The sequence below is a fragment of the Eufriesea mexicana genome, unplaced genomic scaffold, assembly GCF_001483705.2.
Source record: "Eufriesea mexicana isolate 0111107269 unplaced genomic scaffold, ASM148370v2 scaffold320, whole genome shotgun sequence".
Taxonomy (NCBI): Eukaryota; Metazoa; Arthropoda; class Insecta; order Hymenoptera; family Apidae; genus Eufriesea; species Eufriesea mexicana.
This window is the reverse complement of record NW_016908532.1, coordinates 396,517-412,344: the sequence shown is the minus strand read 5'-3', so window position 1 is coordinate 412,344 and position 15,828 is coordinate 396,517.

Here is a 15,828-nt window from a genome sequence, read left to right as displayed (position 1 = left end):
CTCAACTAGCTTATATACGTTTTTATATACTGAAATCGATGTTCGCGAAAAAAATTTGTCAGACTCCTGAAACTAGTAGGAACTAAATTCTTAACGTTACTAGATCGCTTACACTGACGTATCTGGGTTAAAATATCCCCAAAATTATAAAATATTCGGTAGCTTCGTCGATTAGGAAAACTGAAATTAGTGAAAAATTATGTGATTCCATCTTCGCATAACCTCTACGCGTTCATTTAAAAAATATAATAACTACGTTAAATTATTTTTTCCTCGAAATCACTAAATTTCTCTCCATACTATTTTCCCTTCCTTTTTTTCACTATATAGCGGGTGGTTTATACGTAATTCGTATTTATGGATTAAAACCGGGTATCCGGTACAGGGAATCGATAATTCCTGAAAATATAATCCCTCGTTAACCATTTGCTTTTCGTCACAGATATTGCTTCAAGCAATACCGATATTACTGACGATCGATCGAAATTGAAATTCGTGGTCCTAGATTCGAATCCGTACGATACGAATCCGCATAAATCAGTTTTGACGAGGGAAGGCAGGGGATTATAAAAATTTCAAAAATTCCTACACGTATCCGAAAATGTAAAAATAAAAAAAGGAAGAAGAAAGAAAAAATTGGAAAAAGAGAGATGTAACCCAAATAGGAAATTTTTATTCGTCGTATTAGGGGAAAATTCCATTATCTCGTTCGATTATCCTCGTCAGCCCAAGTATCAGTTTCATCGGCTAAAAACGAACGGCTAGGGTATAATTTTTAATTACTCTTGGCCAATATGGGGAGGTTTCGATCTGCCTCGCCCTCTGCTCGGTTGCATTTTAATAAATGGTTCGAATATTCGGACGATTGTCTTACGTTTTTATCAAGTTTCACGCTTAAGGCTTCCATTTCCCATTTATATAGTCGCGTTAATTAATAAAATTTAATTAAGAAGTTTGGCCAACTTTGGCGCAACAAACAGACCCACAGCGAAAAAAGTTCTAATTGGAAGGCGAACAGAATGTCTTCCACACAATTATTTTTTGGGTTACTTACGCTTCTTCAGGGGCGAGTCTGTGTTCTTTTTATTAGGCGTGCATTGATTATCCTCAGATCCTGTTGAAGTTACTCTGATGGGCTGTGTAAAATGATCTAACTGACGAAATGTAGCTAACTTTTTTCCTATCTTGTATGTCAGGTGCAGATAATGAATATTTATACAAATTTTCTATATTTCATAGGAAATGAGGGAGGTTATAAATTTGATAAAAATTCGTTTCGCAGTTGAATGATTTTTATTTTGCATAATTTGCATTTTGCAGTTATATATATTTAATATTGCTTATTTTTATTTTTTTGTATAAATATAACTTTTTAGAATTACAGAAAATTGCAGGATATGTATAGAGGGATTGTAGTTACAGGATTAGAAGTAAATGATCAGTTTTTGATAAAAAAAATTATGTTAAAAAAAATATGCGAGTTTAATATATTGACTAAAATTCATGTTATTTTAAAAAGTGCACATATTGGAAAGTTACAAGGAATTTCAACAGAAATTTATACGTATCCTGAAACTTTATGTGACATACAGAGATTGTAGATTTAGAAAAAAAATTATTATAATATACTGCATTTGAAATTGCAATAAAAAATCTTGTTTGCATATAGTTTGCATATTTTAACATACTTTATCCATAGCAAGATGCGCTATTTTCTCATATGCTATATGCAGAACGAATTTGGAGTACACTTGTACATCGCATACAATGTAGAAATTGTATGAAAAATAAATTTGAATTTGCAAAATTTATATTCGTGGAAAATAATTGAATGAAAACAGTTTTACTCGCGTTTTAATCTCCTGTTCCAGGTATTTATATTATATTCTTCCAGAACTTGCTTGATTATTATGCTAAGGAGGGGCATAAAAGTCCTTGAGGCGTTGAGGTGCGGCATGATCCAAAAGAAGGTTGGGGAACACTGGGTTAAACGAAGGTACCCGAGAAAGAGGATGAGCTGGTTATTATTTAAATCACGTTTCTTGTTCTCCTCATCTTTTCTGTTCATTTGCTAGGGAACTGCGGAAATCCCTGATCATTATCGCAATGTAAATCACGATGTAATCTGAAATTCATCCTCTACCTTTTTATGAATACCTCTTGTCCCCTTGCATTTACGTCGTGCCTCTAATACCACAACCTAAATGCTTTACTGCCAACAAGCTTTATGGACACAAAATAATTCCATGGAATAGAGCATAATCTTACTCTCAGCAGTTTCACTGCATCATTCTCTGGAAGAAATGGAAAAGAACAAAGTTCTAATCCTACTCCCACTCTTGATACTGGTGTATCCTTATGTTCCACTTGTCAGAGTATTATACTCCATACTTATGCTACTCGAATATCCCATTTTATCCCTTAATCTCTCTTATTTTGTCTCGTAACCTCTGTCTCTCTTCTTAATTCTTCAGCTCTGAATCTTTAATCTAAGTTCTGAATTCTGAATCCTGGATCATCTTAAAAATTAAAATTAGTAATATTAAATATAAAAACAGAATGATAGAGCTTCATTTGGAGGATGATAAATCAGATTAAATAATATAAAACTGTTCTTAGAAATTTTGTTTCTTTTCGAGGAAAACAAAATTATATAGACCATAGTTTAACACATTTACTAGACTCACCTTGTATACTATCCACCTCGTGGTGATTAGTTTCACATCACAGGCCTTGTCACACAAGTCAGACACCGAGTAGACTCGCCTAAGTTACACGAATAACTTCAAGTAGGTGTCCTAAACCTAAACCATCTTCCAACATTAATCCAAGAGTCAATTACACTCACACATCTCACGTAGAACGATTGTCACGCGAGCCTCACGGATCCATTAGACTCTTTGTCACCTAGGAAAATTAGTATCGGTTTGTACCTAACAACGGCGCACCATCTAGCGGCGAAGGAGCGAAACAAAGATCCATTCGTCGCCGCACTCGAGACCGTTGTTCCATTCGAGGCAGATATACCCCGAGTCTCTCTCGATCTGAAAACATATACCAGGATTAAAGTCTGGTCGCAGTCTCACTTTGAGCCTTGCTCGTTTCGATTGACAGCAGAAACGTCGCGTATCACCGTCAGCGGAGCACAATAGACGGCAGATCGAACATCAGTCAGACGGTCGATTCAGCCAGTTATTCCGGGGTTAATACAATGGGTCAATCAGTAGTCGTGTACAGACGTCTACGGCTATTTGTATGTCCGCGCGCGGCCTAACGTTCGCGTTCAATGCACTCATCGTATCCGCGTTCCACTCCCGGCATTGTATCAGAAGTATCCCTAGCGAGTGGACACGTCCAATCATTACTTACCAATCGTGGCGCTAGTTGAAATTCTATCGCTCCAATTAGCGGCCGACGCACATCGGGTCTCCATCGCGCCGCTGTTCGCGATCGATGCCAGCCCAGAGGGCGATTCAGCCGAGCATCGATTCTCGTTTGATCGTTAAGTTCGTGGCTGCTTAATGACCTACGAATCCCTGGTAGTCTCGTACGCTTTTGACGGGGTCGTTTGAGATTTGCTTGGATGAACGGCTAGTGCAGATCGGCGAAAGCAGCGATCATAGGTGATGTCGAGGATCGAGCGATCGTTTTAGTGTTATTGTTTCGACGAGGTCTAGGTAGTTTGGGTAACGGTGTAGTTAGCTCCAGAGATACGGCGTGATCGTAAAATCGATCGAACGCGAAAGTACTTAAAAGTGCTTCGATTTTTGGAGCTGTAGCTAGGTCAGGATGCTTTGAGAAAATGGGGTCTTCCTTTGTTGGGTATCGCTGATCGTTTATTATCATAAGTTCGGAATCTCTCAGATGTCTAGAATACTGAACTATGGTGAACTGTATTAATATTAAATTATGTATCATATATATATAGGGTGTCTCAGCAACGGTAGTACAACCGAGGAGGGTGGGCGGGTGGGGGGATGTGATTCTACGTGAAAAAACAAGTCAAAAATAAAGAATCAAATTTTTTGATTTGATGTTTCCTTGTCGAGAAAATCGACTTTGAATATTCGAGTATGCTGGTGTATGGATGATGCACACGTTACTCGGTGAATATTCAACGTCGATTTTCTCGACAACGAAGCTACGAATGAAGAAATTTTATTCTTTATTTTCGATTTACTTTTTCACGTAGAATCACCCCCTTGCCGGTTTTACTACCATTATTGGGACACCCTGTATTTGATCGGTTCAATTTCACATATTTCGACTCATTTTTAACAACTTTCTCATCGTTTCTCGATAAAGTGATATAGGAATTTTTTGTTCCTTGGAAAATGCTAATTTCAAAGGAACTTTTCATTTCCAGGCGATGCCAAAAATGGCGCTTCTTTAACATCCTCCTTTCCTATATTGTAATAACCACTGTGGTAACCTAGGTCTGTCTTGCTTCTTTCTTCTGAGGCATGTAGCAGCTTGTTGGTGCTGATTTCGTGTTTAAATTCTGCCAACGACGTTCTCTGTATAGCTTGTTAACGATAGCAGAGGAAGAAAGTCTATTCTAATTTATTAAACTACGAATTTGTCAGTGTTCATATTGAATTCCGTTTATCTCGTTATACTCTATTCTCTGACGCGACGGTTCGTTCCAGGTTCTCAAGTTTTCATTTCTTACTTTCTTTCTTACTTCCTTCTTACTCGCTGAAGAATGAAATTTTTATTTCTGCCTCTTTAATCGTTTTTATTAATATATTTTTAATCCGGTTACTTCCAGTTTCAGATTTCTCAAAGGGAATTCGTTAAGATGCTTGAGAAAGTGAAATAACTCGACGAATAGTGGGAATTGGACTTTAATAAGAATGTAATTCGTTGCATTACGTAAAATGACCGCGATAATTTATTTTATAATTGGTTACTATTCACGTAGAGGGTAGTACATCGAGTTGCTGAACAGTTTACCCGGGGGTAAGATTACGAGCAATTTTGTCGCAGCTCGAGTGGCACCGACCCTTTGATAGCTTCATTAACATCGCCACGCCACGTTTCATGCAATTTCAAAATTTCACTTTGTTTTAGAGCAACATTACTCGTGGCGAATTAAACCCTAATTTAAAATGCCACCTTTGATACCACCGAACTTACTCTTGAATGATGTAACAAAAGTGTAATAAAATCATAAAAATTTTCACTTTTTTTAATGATTTTATTACACTTACCTGCAATAATGTATATCCTTTAGAATAAGTCTGAGAACGTCCTTCGTCTGGTTGCTTCATTAATTTTTATCGCATTATCGACTGAGCGAATAATTTTGTGACTCACTGTATATCGAGTATACCGCAGCGCCACCTTTTCGGTGACACGCGATCGTCGCGTTTACCGCGACTCTGATTGTCAAGATGGCGCTGGGGTACAACCGCGCCACGTTCGTTAGTGGTAGATGGCGTGCAAGAATGTTATCAGTCACGCGCTTGACGCTGCGAGTCGAGAGTAATCACTGTTTAATACCTCCTCGGCCGCATGTAATTTCAGACGCTTAAAAAAGTATTAAATGTAAATAATAAACGAAAAGGAATGGCGCGATATTGTTTTATTTAAAAGTGAGGGGCAAAGGAGAACTGCTGTTGGCGAGTGTCATGGATTATTTATAGCTCGACAAAGATAGGAAGTAACGTTCTCTTTAATCGAATGTGAAACGTTGAAACGTTTTAATATGAATGAGGGAGACATGTGTGATATATTTCGTTTTTCCTTCTTTTTCCCCTCTTTTTTTCCATACTGGAATTAAATGTCCTATGCGGCGGACTCGTGTGTGTGTGTGTGTGTGTGTGTGTGCGTGCGTGCGTGTGTGTACGTGACCATGAGTTTAACTCGCAGCACGGGAACAGGCTTTGTAAAATTTGGAACGGAGAGGAAGCGATGAATTTCTAAGCAGAGTTAAGAATTCACGGGTAAAGAGAGAACCGCGAATCGTTCCATGCGTGTAATTGTGAAATACAATTACATTTCTCCTTCATAAAAATTTATATCATTTTCGACGTGACGATCTTAGGTTATTCCGTATGCATAAGTTCCTTTGTCGAGCGTTTTAATAATCACCGCGGATCAAATTTCGTTGAATAAACCAACTTGCTCTCGTAGCTTTTCACAAAATGGCGGCAACGGGAAATGCGAAATAACACGACAATGATGGTAAACACGCGTGATTGTATTAACGAGTAATTACGTAAGATGTGTTCACAGAAAAAGCTTATAAGGTGGGATTCTGCCGAACTCTGCCGAACTATACCGAACGGCATCGAATTCTGCCGAGCGATAACACGACAATGATGGTAAACACGCGTGATTGTATTAACGAGTAATTACGTAAGATGTGTTCACGGAAAAAGCTTATAAGGTGGGATTCCGTCGAACTCTGCCGAACTCTGCCGAACTATACCGAACGGCATCGAATTCTGCCGAGCGGCACCAAAGCATGTCAATCCAGACGACGACACCGCCGCGGAAATAATTGCCATCGAAACCAGTTAGATAGCTCTCAACAAACTCGAAAAGAGGCTCAAACTTTATCCCTAGTTGATCGTGGTTAATTTTACTGCCTAACTCTTACCGAGCAGCTAAAATGGATTTGTAAAGTTCAATTTAATTCGTCGAGCAGATTTATGTGGGCCGATGCGCTCCCGTTACGGTCGAACTGTTACTCGTTTCTTAATTACGTCTCCGGATACGCTCGCGCCGTTTTACGATTCACATTTATCAACGGGACCTCGTAAGATTCTCGCGGAATATATACTGTTGAGAAACAAGAGAATGCGCGCCGTCGTTCGTTAAGACATTTAATTTTATACGCCTCTCGGCCTTCCTAGCTCCCGTCTGCTATTTATTCTCCTCTGGACAGGCCAGGGAGGGTCAAAAAAGGAAAGTGGAACGGTCGCAAAATATTCGTGCAATTAATAGGCGATCGCGTCGAGACCGCTCCCCACTTCCGTTTTTCTAACCTCACATTTTTCCTGTCGCTTCTTCGTCACCACCGTTCCGTCGTTCGATCGCACACTCAATAAAAACACTCGCGGTTTTTCACTCGCAATTCTTTAGCGGTCAACGAACGTGCCATCATGTGGTTCCACTGTCCCTGGTTCCCTCTTTTTCCGCGAGATTTATCCCCACCGAGAGGAGACCGAGCTCGCGCGAGACCGATCCGTCTGACAGGAAAGTGGAACTGAACCGCACGGGAGTGGGGAGCCGGTTCAACACCGCGGAACGAAATAATTCGGAGCGCTAGATTGCGTTTAAGTAATCCAAGTTGAACCGTCAACTATCCGTCTCGTCTTAACGGCGGGCCGACGGTCGTTATAATTACACCGGAGCTCGCTTTTTCCAGCTTCTTGATCCCCCGCTGGAATTTCCCGAGGAGAACGAGATCCTCGAAAAAATACAGGACAATAACAAGAGGAAGGCGGTCCGGGACGGGCGTTTAATTACCACGCCGTCAGCAGAGCTCGCGAGCGAAGGATAACCGTAATCGTCGATTTCGTGAAATAAAAGTAACAACCGAGACCCTTCGTGGGGAACCAGAATTACACCCAGGAGGGTAATTCGGCTTCGTTCTCGCCCTTTCGGAAACACGTCGTTACTTTTTTGCGACGCTGACCCGTTTCAGAAGGCGATCACGAGAAAACGAAAACAATCGACCGATCTCCAGACGACGGCTCGCGGTATGACTCGATCGTCGGCCATAGTTGCACTGTTCAACGCGAGTTTTAACCTGTGCTCTGCACTTCCATAGGATAAATTTCCGTGATACGTATAGGTATGTCAAAATATTTTTGTATCCTCTTTATTTTTGCCTAAGTGAAGTATTACACGTAAAGTATGAGTATATGTAATGGCTATTGTAGATTAGCGGAAAAGTTAAAATTTGTTGGACAATGTTACCGACCGCGTGATGATAAGCGGAATTGCTGATGTAAGCTCGGTTTCTTTGGCAAGTGTATGCTCGATTCGCGTGTGGTAATCCTTCTACACCCGTAAATTTGTCGTTGTTAGCAAAAACGTCGGTGAATTTTCGATTCGTCCTTTCGGTGACCCAAATTTCAATCGATTAGAATACAAAATTAATTACGAACCAAATATTTTCTAATTAGGGAAAAGAATTTTTCTCGGAAGTAAATTAAAAATTTCATTTGTAAGAAAATATATTTCCAATTTTTTATTTTCTTTTTTTTTCGATTTCACTTCATCAGGTAATCAGAGTAAAATCTGACGTATAAAATTGTGACGAAAAATCGATTGTTATATGTGCCGGCATGAAAAATGTGAAAAATTCCGCGGGAAAATATGTTTCTAATTGTTTCGGACGAATGGCGAAAATTCGTTGAATTAAGAATTTCCGTGAATATTCGGAATAGCGATCCATTCGAAACCTGGAAACTTATTTCTCATCGTAAAATAAATCGGAGGAGAAAATTCTCGAAAAATGATCGCGTGATCGGGTTTCTCGTTGGTAAAATCGATACGAGCAATCGACCCCTCTCTTTTCGTCTTTCGCATCAAACGTTTCGCTAATTTGTTTGTTTTATCCGACCAGTGGAACTGGGTCGCTTTTCCAACGGAAAAACGGCGGGAAAAAGAACAAAAAAAAAAGAAAATAACGAGGAAGCGTAGGGGAAAAAAATTTTAATCGAGTGACGCAAGCAGTTAGCCGGTTGAATAAAAAATGCGGCGGTTAATTAAAAATGTAGAAAAGGCGGGACACGCTTGAATATCGTCTATAGCGAAATTGGAGGGCGAGTGCGTGGATTAATAATAAAACCGCGCACGCTTGCGCGCGTCTCTCGAATTAAAAAGCGAATTAAGAGAAAAATTAAATTCGAATATTCATTAGCGTTACGTTGGCGTTATTTCAAACGGATTATCAATGGTACGCGACGCGTCGCATAAAAATATCACCGTCACTGCTAATTTCGCGTCTGTCGCTTATCGTTCGATACGTGGCGACGAATTACGGTCCACGCTTCCCCCACTCTCGCGCCGCGGCTAGCTCCGTCGCGCGGACCATGGCGAGAGCCGCCTTTAAAAATCCTCGCCGTTCGATTTCGATCGTCAATATTGACCTTGCGGCCGGAAACGCGTTTCAAAATTTGCATAACTTTCGAATGTTCTATTTGCAACGTTCTCGGTATTATTTCTGAGAGCGAATTGAGCAAGAGTGATTCAGTTTTCCGGCATGTGGTATTTAATATCAAAATGCGTATCAAACATGGTGGCTGGCTTTGTTTTAAAAGTGTCTCAAAATTGTTCTCGGCAGGACGGAACGTGTTTGACCATTATTGGGTGAGTTCTCTTTTAGTCGTCTCGCACCATTTTTGTCGTGGTCACTGTTTGAAACTTATATTGCGGAACGGATTAACGAAAATAGTTGGAGACACTGTATTCTCGTTTTCGGAAACTTTGTCGAGGAAATGTTTGTCAAATTTTAACCTACATTTTTTAAAATTTTGTTTATGGAGGAATAAATGTCTTTAAGTGCTGTTAGTATAATAATAATTTATTGCAATAATCGTTTATAGTATAAGGTGAAGTATTGACCGATAACGAGAGAAGTTTGCAAATGGCTGTCGCGATCTAAGGCCACTAAAAATGAATCATGGCGCCAGTGCCGTTACAAGGGTCAAATAAATGTTAGGGTGACCGGTTTATTGCGACAAGATCTAACTTTTTCCTGGCAGACTGCTCCTGTTTCTTACTAGAGACACAGTTCACCCTCGACCCCTGTCGTCCCTCAACATTGACACACTTTTCAAACACGTATACCTTCGTCTAATCGAGATGGTTTCCCATTCGATATACAGGTTATATCCATATTATCCTTGAGTATCACTTGAACAGATGGCTTCTGTAAATTCAATAACTAATAAACGACACTTTGAAAATCCAGTTGTAAGGAATAATAACACTGGGTTCAGATTGTATGTATTATTCTATTATTCTATATTATAACATGAAAGTTATGCTTCTCTTAATTTAATTCAACAGTAAGTATCAGAGTAACGAGATCGAACGGGGTAACTTTCATTAAAGCTCCTTTCCTGGCCCGGTTAATCGTATTTGCGGTCGTGGCCGAGCTTCTCCGTTCCGGGAATACCAGAGGACCCTGTGAAATTCTAGCTGCACACTCAACACGATAGTTTCCGAAATTCCTTCTATCGGAATCGACTGGGTCCGAATCGACTAGTCCTCGAATTTTTTCTCTCCCGGGAAAAACTTTCCTCGGCCGCATAAAATGTCCCCTTCGCGGTTCCATTTTTCTTCTCTTTTTTCCCCTTCGCAGCGCGGTCGTTTCGCCCCGTTTGATTCGGTCGGCCGCTTTAAAATTTATCACGGACAGAGTGGCGGAGGCGACGCGTGCACGTCGCGCCGCCGCGCGGCCGCTTCCCAAAGCAGCCGTCACCGACGGAAAATGGCGCGCGCTAAACGGTCTAAATGGGAGTACGATATGAAATTTCTCTCCGCGAATTACGCAAACCCGGTTTTCGTTAATGTGTCACTCCCGTCACTCGGATGCGAGGTAATGTCTTTCGTGGGACGACGAGAAAGAGAAGATCTCGCGCCGGTTTTGCCGGCGTGGATTAACGCGGGTAATTCGCGGCTATCAATTTCTCGCAATCCGTTGCGCCTCGTTGCATCGTGCACCGGTCACGGAGTCGGGTAATTTGTGCGAGATTAATTTATACAGGTAGAAGCTTCGTAATGGGAATCGTGGGGATATGTAACTTGGAATAATCCAATCGTTCGATTTATTCTTCCCGTTCGCTGCCGTGTATTTTTAATAATTCCCGATGTATCCTCCATTTGGTATGATCGATAATTTAAGGCTTCCCTTCCACGGATGCATTACGGGATTCGTTGAAGATGGAACGGAAACCGGTGTCGTGGGATTTTATTGTGAACGTGGATATGGTTTACTAATTTATTTTCGATGAAGTATATTATGCGATGGTACGTGTGCACAGGGAATGCTCGTGTTTTATGCGTGTATATTTCTTTGTATTTAATGTATCGTTGGGAACAAGTGAAACAGTTGCTGATTTTCTGCCTCCTGGAAGTAGCTATTTATTAATTGAGCAGTAATATTAATATAGGCATGTGAAAATGGCGATTGATGATCTTTGTCATCATCACAGACTGTGATTTTCTGCTATTGGCAGAAAACGATGATCGATGATCTTCTTCACTATCCTCGGTCAATAGCTGTCACTGCCTGTGATCATGGGTGTGTCAGCAGAGTTACTCAGGTGTGAGGATGAAGACACGCAGTGCCTTCTTTTCTCGAATGTACTATACTCATTCTCACTCAGGATCTGATTGTATCGAGACGTTCACAATTATCGACGGTGTTCGTCCCGAATATACCCATGTAATAATCGCTTAACCGAACGGGAAATTCTTTCGGCTACTTATCACCGGCGGCAGTTGGCCCCGGTAACATTTATGGTCTCCTTAATCCGCGGTTCCATTAACGGCCGGCATACAACGCGACAAAGTGTAGCGTATTAGCGCGAAGTCAACCATAAAACTTGGCGAGGACACTTAATAGCCATCGCTTTAACTTAGGCTGCCGCCGCGGCGCGGCGCTGGTGTCGCGCGCGAGCCCACCGCCCTCTACTGATTAAAATCGTCATTAGAAGCTATTATGAGCTCCTGCGGAATTTTCTTTCCGCGCTTGCAGTATTACGCCGGAACAAAGGGCAAAATTTCATTAACAGGCTTTGTAATTTCTGCGCGACGGGCCGCCTCTGACTTTCGCAGCTGCGATACCCGGGCTTTCGTTTCTGTCGCTGGCAGCCGCTCGCGAAAAATGTTATTCGGTTGATTTTTCAACGCTACTTAATACTCCCTCGCGAATTTTTTTTATTAAGTCTCTCCGCCGCCGGGTTGAAAGACCTTTGCCCGCGACATTCGCCTCCTCGTGTTCTAGGGAAAATATGTACCTCGTTGGATTTGTGTGTAAATTAGCTCTAGGTTCACGGACGTTTCTTCTATATCTCTACGAACACGCGTCGACATTTTGTTTACAACGCGACTTGAGAAGTAGCATAATTATACATTTGTAATTGTTTATACGAAATTTATGATATTTGTAAGAATTATTTAACCTTCAAATTCACCTCGTATTCTATTTGCAAACTCAGATTTATTTATACTTGAAGGATATTTCCAATTTTTATTTTAACTGAATTATTGGAAATCTTGGGAATTATATAGCCTCAGATGAATCATAATGTATACCATTAAACGCTAAGACAACGAAATTTCGAAAAATTAACCGTTTTACATTTTTATTTGGTTTACTGGATTTGGTAAGCGCACCGAATAGTATTACGTATGAGCAATCGGTTTGCACGACTTTCGCATAGCGTTTAAAGCGAATACCACGCGAAGGTTCGCGAGAATTCGGTTGACAAACGACGACGCGGAGGTCGAGGTCGAAACTATCGAATCGTAGGGGAAGTTTGAAACGCGAGCAGCACCGGCTGTTTCATGACACAGCGAATACAGAGGTATTCGTCTTGCTAAGGCAAAGAACTTTCGTAAATAAACGTGAAATATGCCCATCTAAACTATCTTCCGAGTCTCGCAAATGTTTTCATATTTCACGCCATGCAGCACATTCTTCTCCTATTTTTTTCCTCTCTTCGTTTCGTTTCGTTTCGTTCCAAATTGTTCATTATTCGTCGTAAAGTAATTAGTCGGAACATAAAATTGGATGTACCAATTTTATATAGAATATACCGACAAAGTTTGAACATTAAAACTTGAGACACCCTGTATATCGTATATCTAATATTTCTGAAACTATCGTGCAATGTCGCAGGTAACAGAGGATCGTCAGATTTCGACGACCAACCTAACCTAATCGTGCGTACGTTTGTCTACGATCGATTATAGTAATTCGCCAACGTAATATTCCATTTTCGGTAGTTTCAGGCGCTCGAAAAATGGCGGAAGCGCCCCCTTTTTATTAACACTAGTACTACCAACGTGTAACGTATACACGGATAATAATAAATAAAATAATATTACGTAAATAAACACGTATATATGATCAAGTTTTTATCTCGGCGAAAATTAATATTAATTTTGCTAAAAGCATCTGCATGTATACTAACTGCTGAAACAAAATGTCCGCAGTCTCGCGGTCTGACTGGTTCGGTGGCTGTTATGTTGGAATCCCAAACATTCCTCTAGATTTAGTAATATTAAATATACATTACATAGTAACATTTAGTAAGTTACTGTCAAAATCCCAAAAGTTCCCCTAGATTTGTAATACTACATATTACTATTTAGTAATACCGTATATCTCACTGACTCACTAGCGCAGTTTCTGTATTCGAGTAATCGGCGATTCGTGCAATCAAAATTCCTATAATCTATATTCGAATAGTAAGTCACTTTGGGACACCTGATCTCTGAATCGTTTTAAATTCGCTGTTGGAAAATATTGAATAATCGCGATTTTTCTTTTTCTACCTATTTTTCTTATCCATTTCATCTATTTATCTATTTTTCTATCAATACCATGAACCACCAAGATTCTAAAAAGACAGTACAACTATTTTTCGGATACCCTGTACTTTATAAGTGTATCAGTTTCCAGCTTAATTCGTTCGCGGCTTTCCTTAAGGCGTCTTCGCATAACCTAACTCGCGTGAGAACGCGGAAAGTCTCGAAGATGGGGAAGAATTCGTAAGGAAGGTGCAGGTTATTCGTACGTATCACGCGTCGACTTTTGTCGCAATTATCCCAGCCTGTGACCCGGCTCACCTTTTACGAGTCTAAGTTCACGAAACCGCCGCACTCTGCAGACATTTTGGCGCGCGGTAGGTGGCGGCGCTAGTGTCTGCGACTTTTGGCTGGTTTTCAACGCGGACGAGCAGCGGAGTTTCTCGCCGTGCAATATCCTGCAGTTACTTAACATTTATTGCGCCGCTGGCTGATATCCCGTCGTGTTTGACGAAAGTTGCGCTGCAAATTAGGCGACTTCGGATTTCCTGCACGGGCCGTGTAATTTCGGAATTACGAAACGCGAACTCGCGGCCAGCCGGCTCGACACATAGGGATACGCGCGTAATTAGAAAAGTCCTTGAATTCCTGCAAGCAGAGACCGGTGATTGATCGTGCGGTCGGCTTAAATGAAGCGACTGACCGGTCCGTGGCTCGTAATTATCGAGAGACTCGGTTAATTGGCTTGACCACCGCGCTCGTGCCATTCTCAACGCGTTTCGCTGTAATTTAAAGTAATGCAATCCAGTTTCTAATTAGCGTTCTCTATTAAAACGTCCAGAAAACTGTCGAGTCCATGGTCAAGTGCGTTATATACTCGGGACGACCCGCGATTTTTCACGTGTTCCTTTAATTAGTTGTATCAAAGGGTCTCTCGAACGAAGATTAGCTTCGCGCCTCGTTCAATTTTCCCGCCTTTTTCGTTACTCGTCCGCGCCATCCGGGGCTTTAATGGACGATCGGTTCGATTCCTTAAAACGAATTACCTTTAGAATTCGTTTTATTACCAGTAGCGATCACTGCCTGTGATCAAAGGAGTGTCAGTGCAGTTAGTCATTTGTGAGTATGTAAATGCGCTGTGCCATCTCTTCTCGAATACATAATACTGTGGTGACACTATTCTCATCATTTTCTTCATCAATAGATGAATTCCTACTTGAAGCAAGGTCTTTCTAGGACTTTCTCGCAAGTCCCCGGTAAAAAGCCTCCATTTCCTATGTACAGAAATTCCCAATATTCCAATAGTATCCCTGTCTAAGGCAGGGTCTGCTAAGTAGCCTTACTGGATAAGTCCACTAGCAGGCTCAGGAAGAAACGCATCCCTTCCTTTTCCTTTCGTCCTTTCTAGTATTGAAGGTACCTTCCAAGCAATCGTGGGGCAGGTGCCTGCACAATACCTATTTCATGGTAATATGTGCACCTGTGACGTAGCATCGGTGGGATAACGCGTGTCGCAAGTGACACGACACTACCTTTGGTCAGACGATCTCGATTCCAAAGCGACGCACTACTCTTATCCCATGGTAACTTTTCTTCTGAAACATGAAACAATTTTTCTGAAAAAAGGAAAAGATTTTCTAGCGACAGTGGAAAACTTGGAAGAGAATTTCGTTGTTGGATGATACAGTGGAATTATTTTGGAAATGTGGTTTAAGTAATTACACGGATGGTGCAATAGAGGTGTGGTGGAAACTGTGAGACGAAATAACGAGATCACACTGCCTCGGCAACCAAATGAAAATTACGACTGCGAGTTTGAATAGACTATGCTCGTTTCATCGCTCTTTCAAAAGAGATAATTATTTGAACATTTTCGCGCGGAATATTCCCCGGTTTGCTTTTGAGCGGATTATTAAAAAAGGAAAGATACCTCACAGTGAAGAAAAATATGTTTCGTATGCCTGGCAGATATTTCACTTTGCTGAAAAGGCAAACGTGCCTGCCTTTTGCCCAGCTTTGATCCGTCTGGGCTCAAAGACCACAGTGTCTATGTAATTTGCATTAACTTTCGCCAGATGGATTCCACCTGCCTTGAATATTCTGTGAAACTAAATATAGCATACGTTAAATTCTTTCAATTCACTAGTTATCTATCGCCGATTAACCAGAAAACGTTTGCTATTTTCTTTTAATAACCTTACAGACCTGTCATTTTGTGGTGCTAGAGCTAACCTAGAACACTGATCTCGGAAAGTAAATTGATGGTGTAATTTACGCTACCTATCAAAAAGCTTCCACCGTTCTTTTGTAATAAGTTTCCATTCG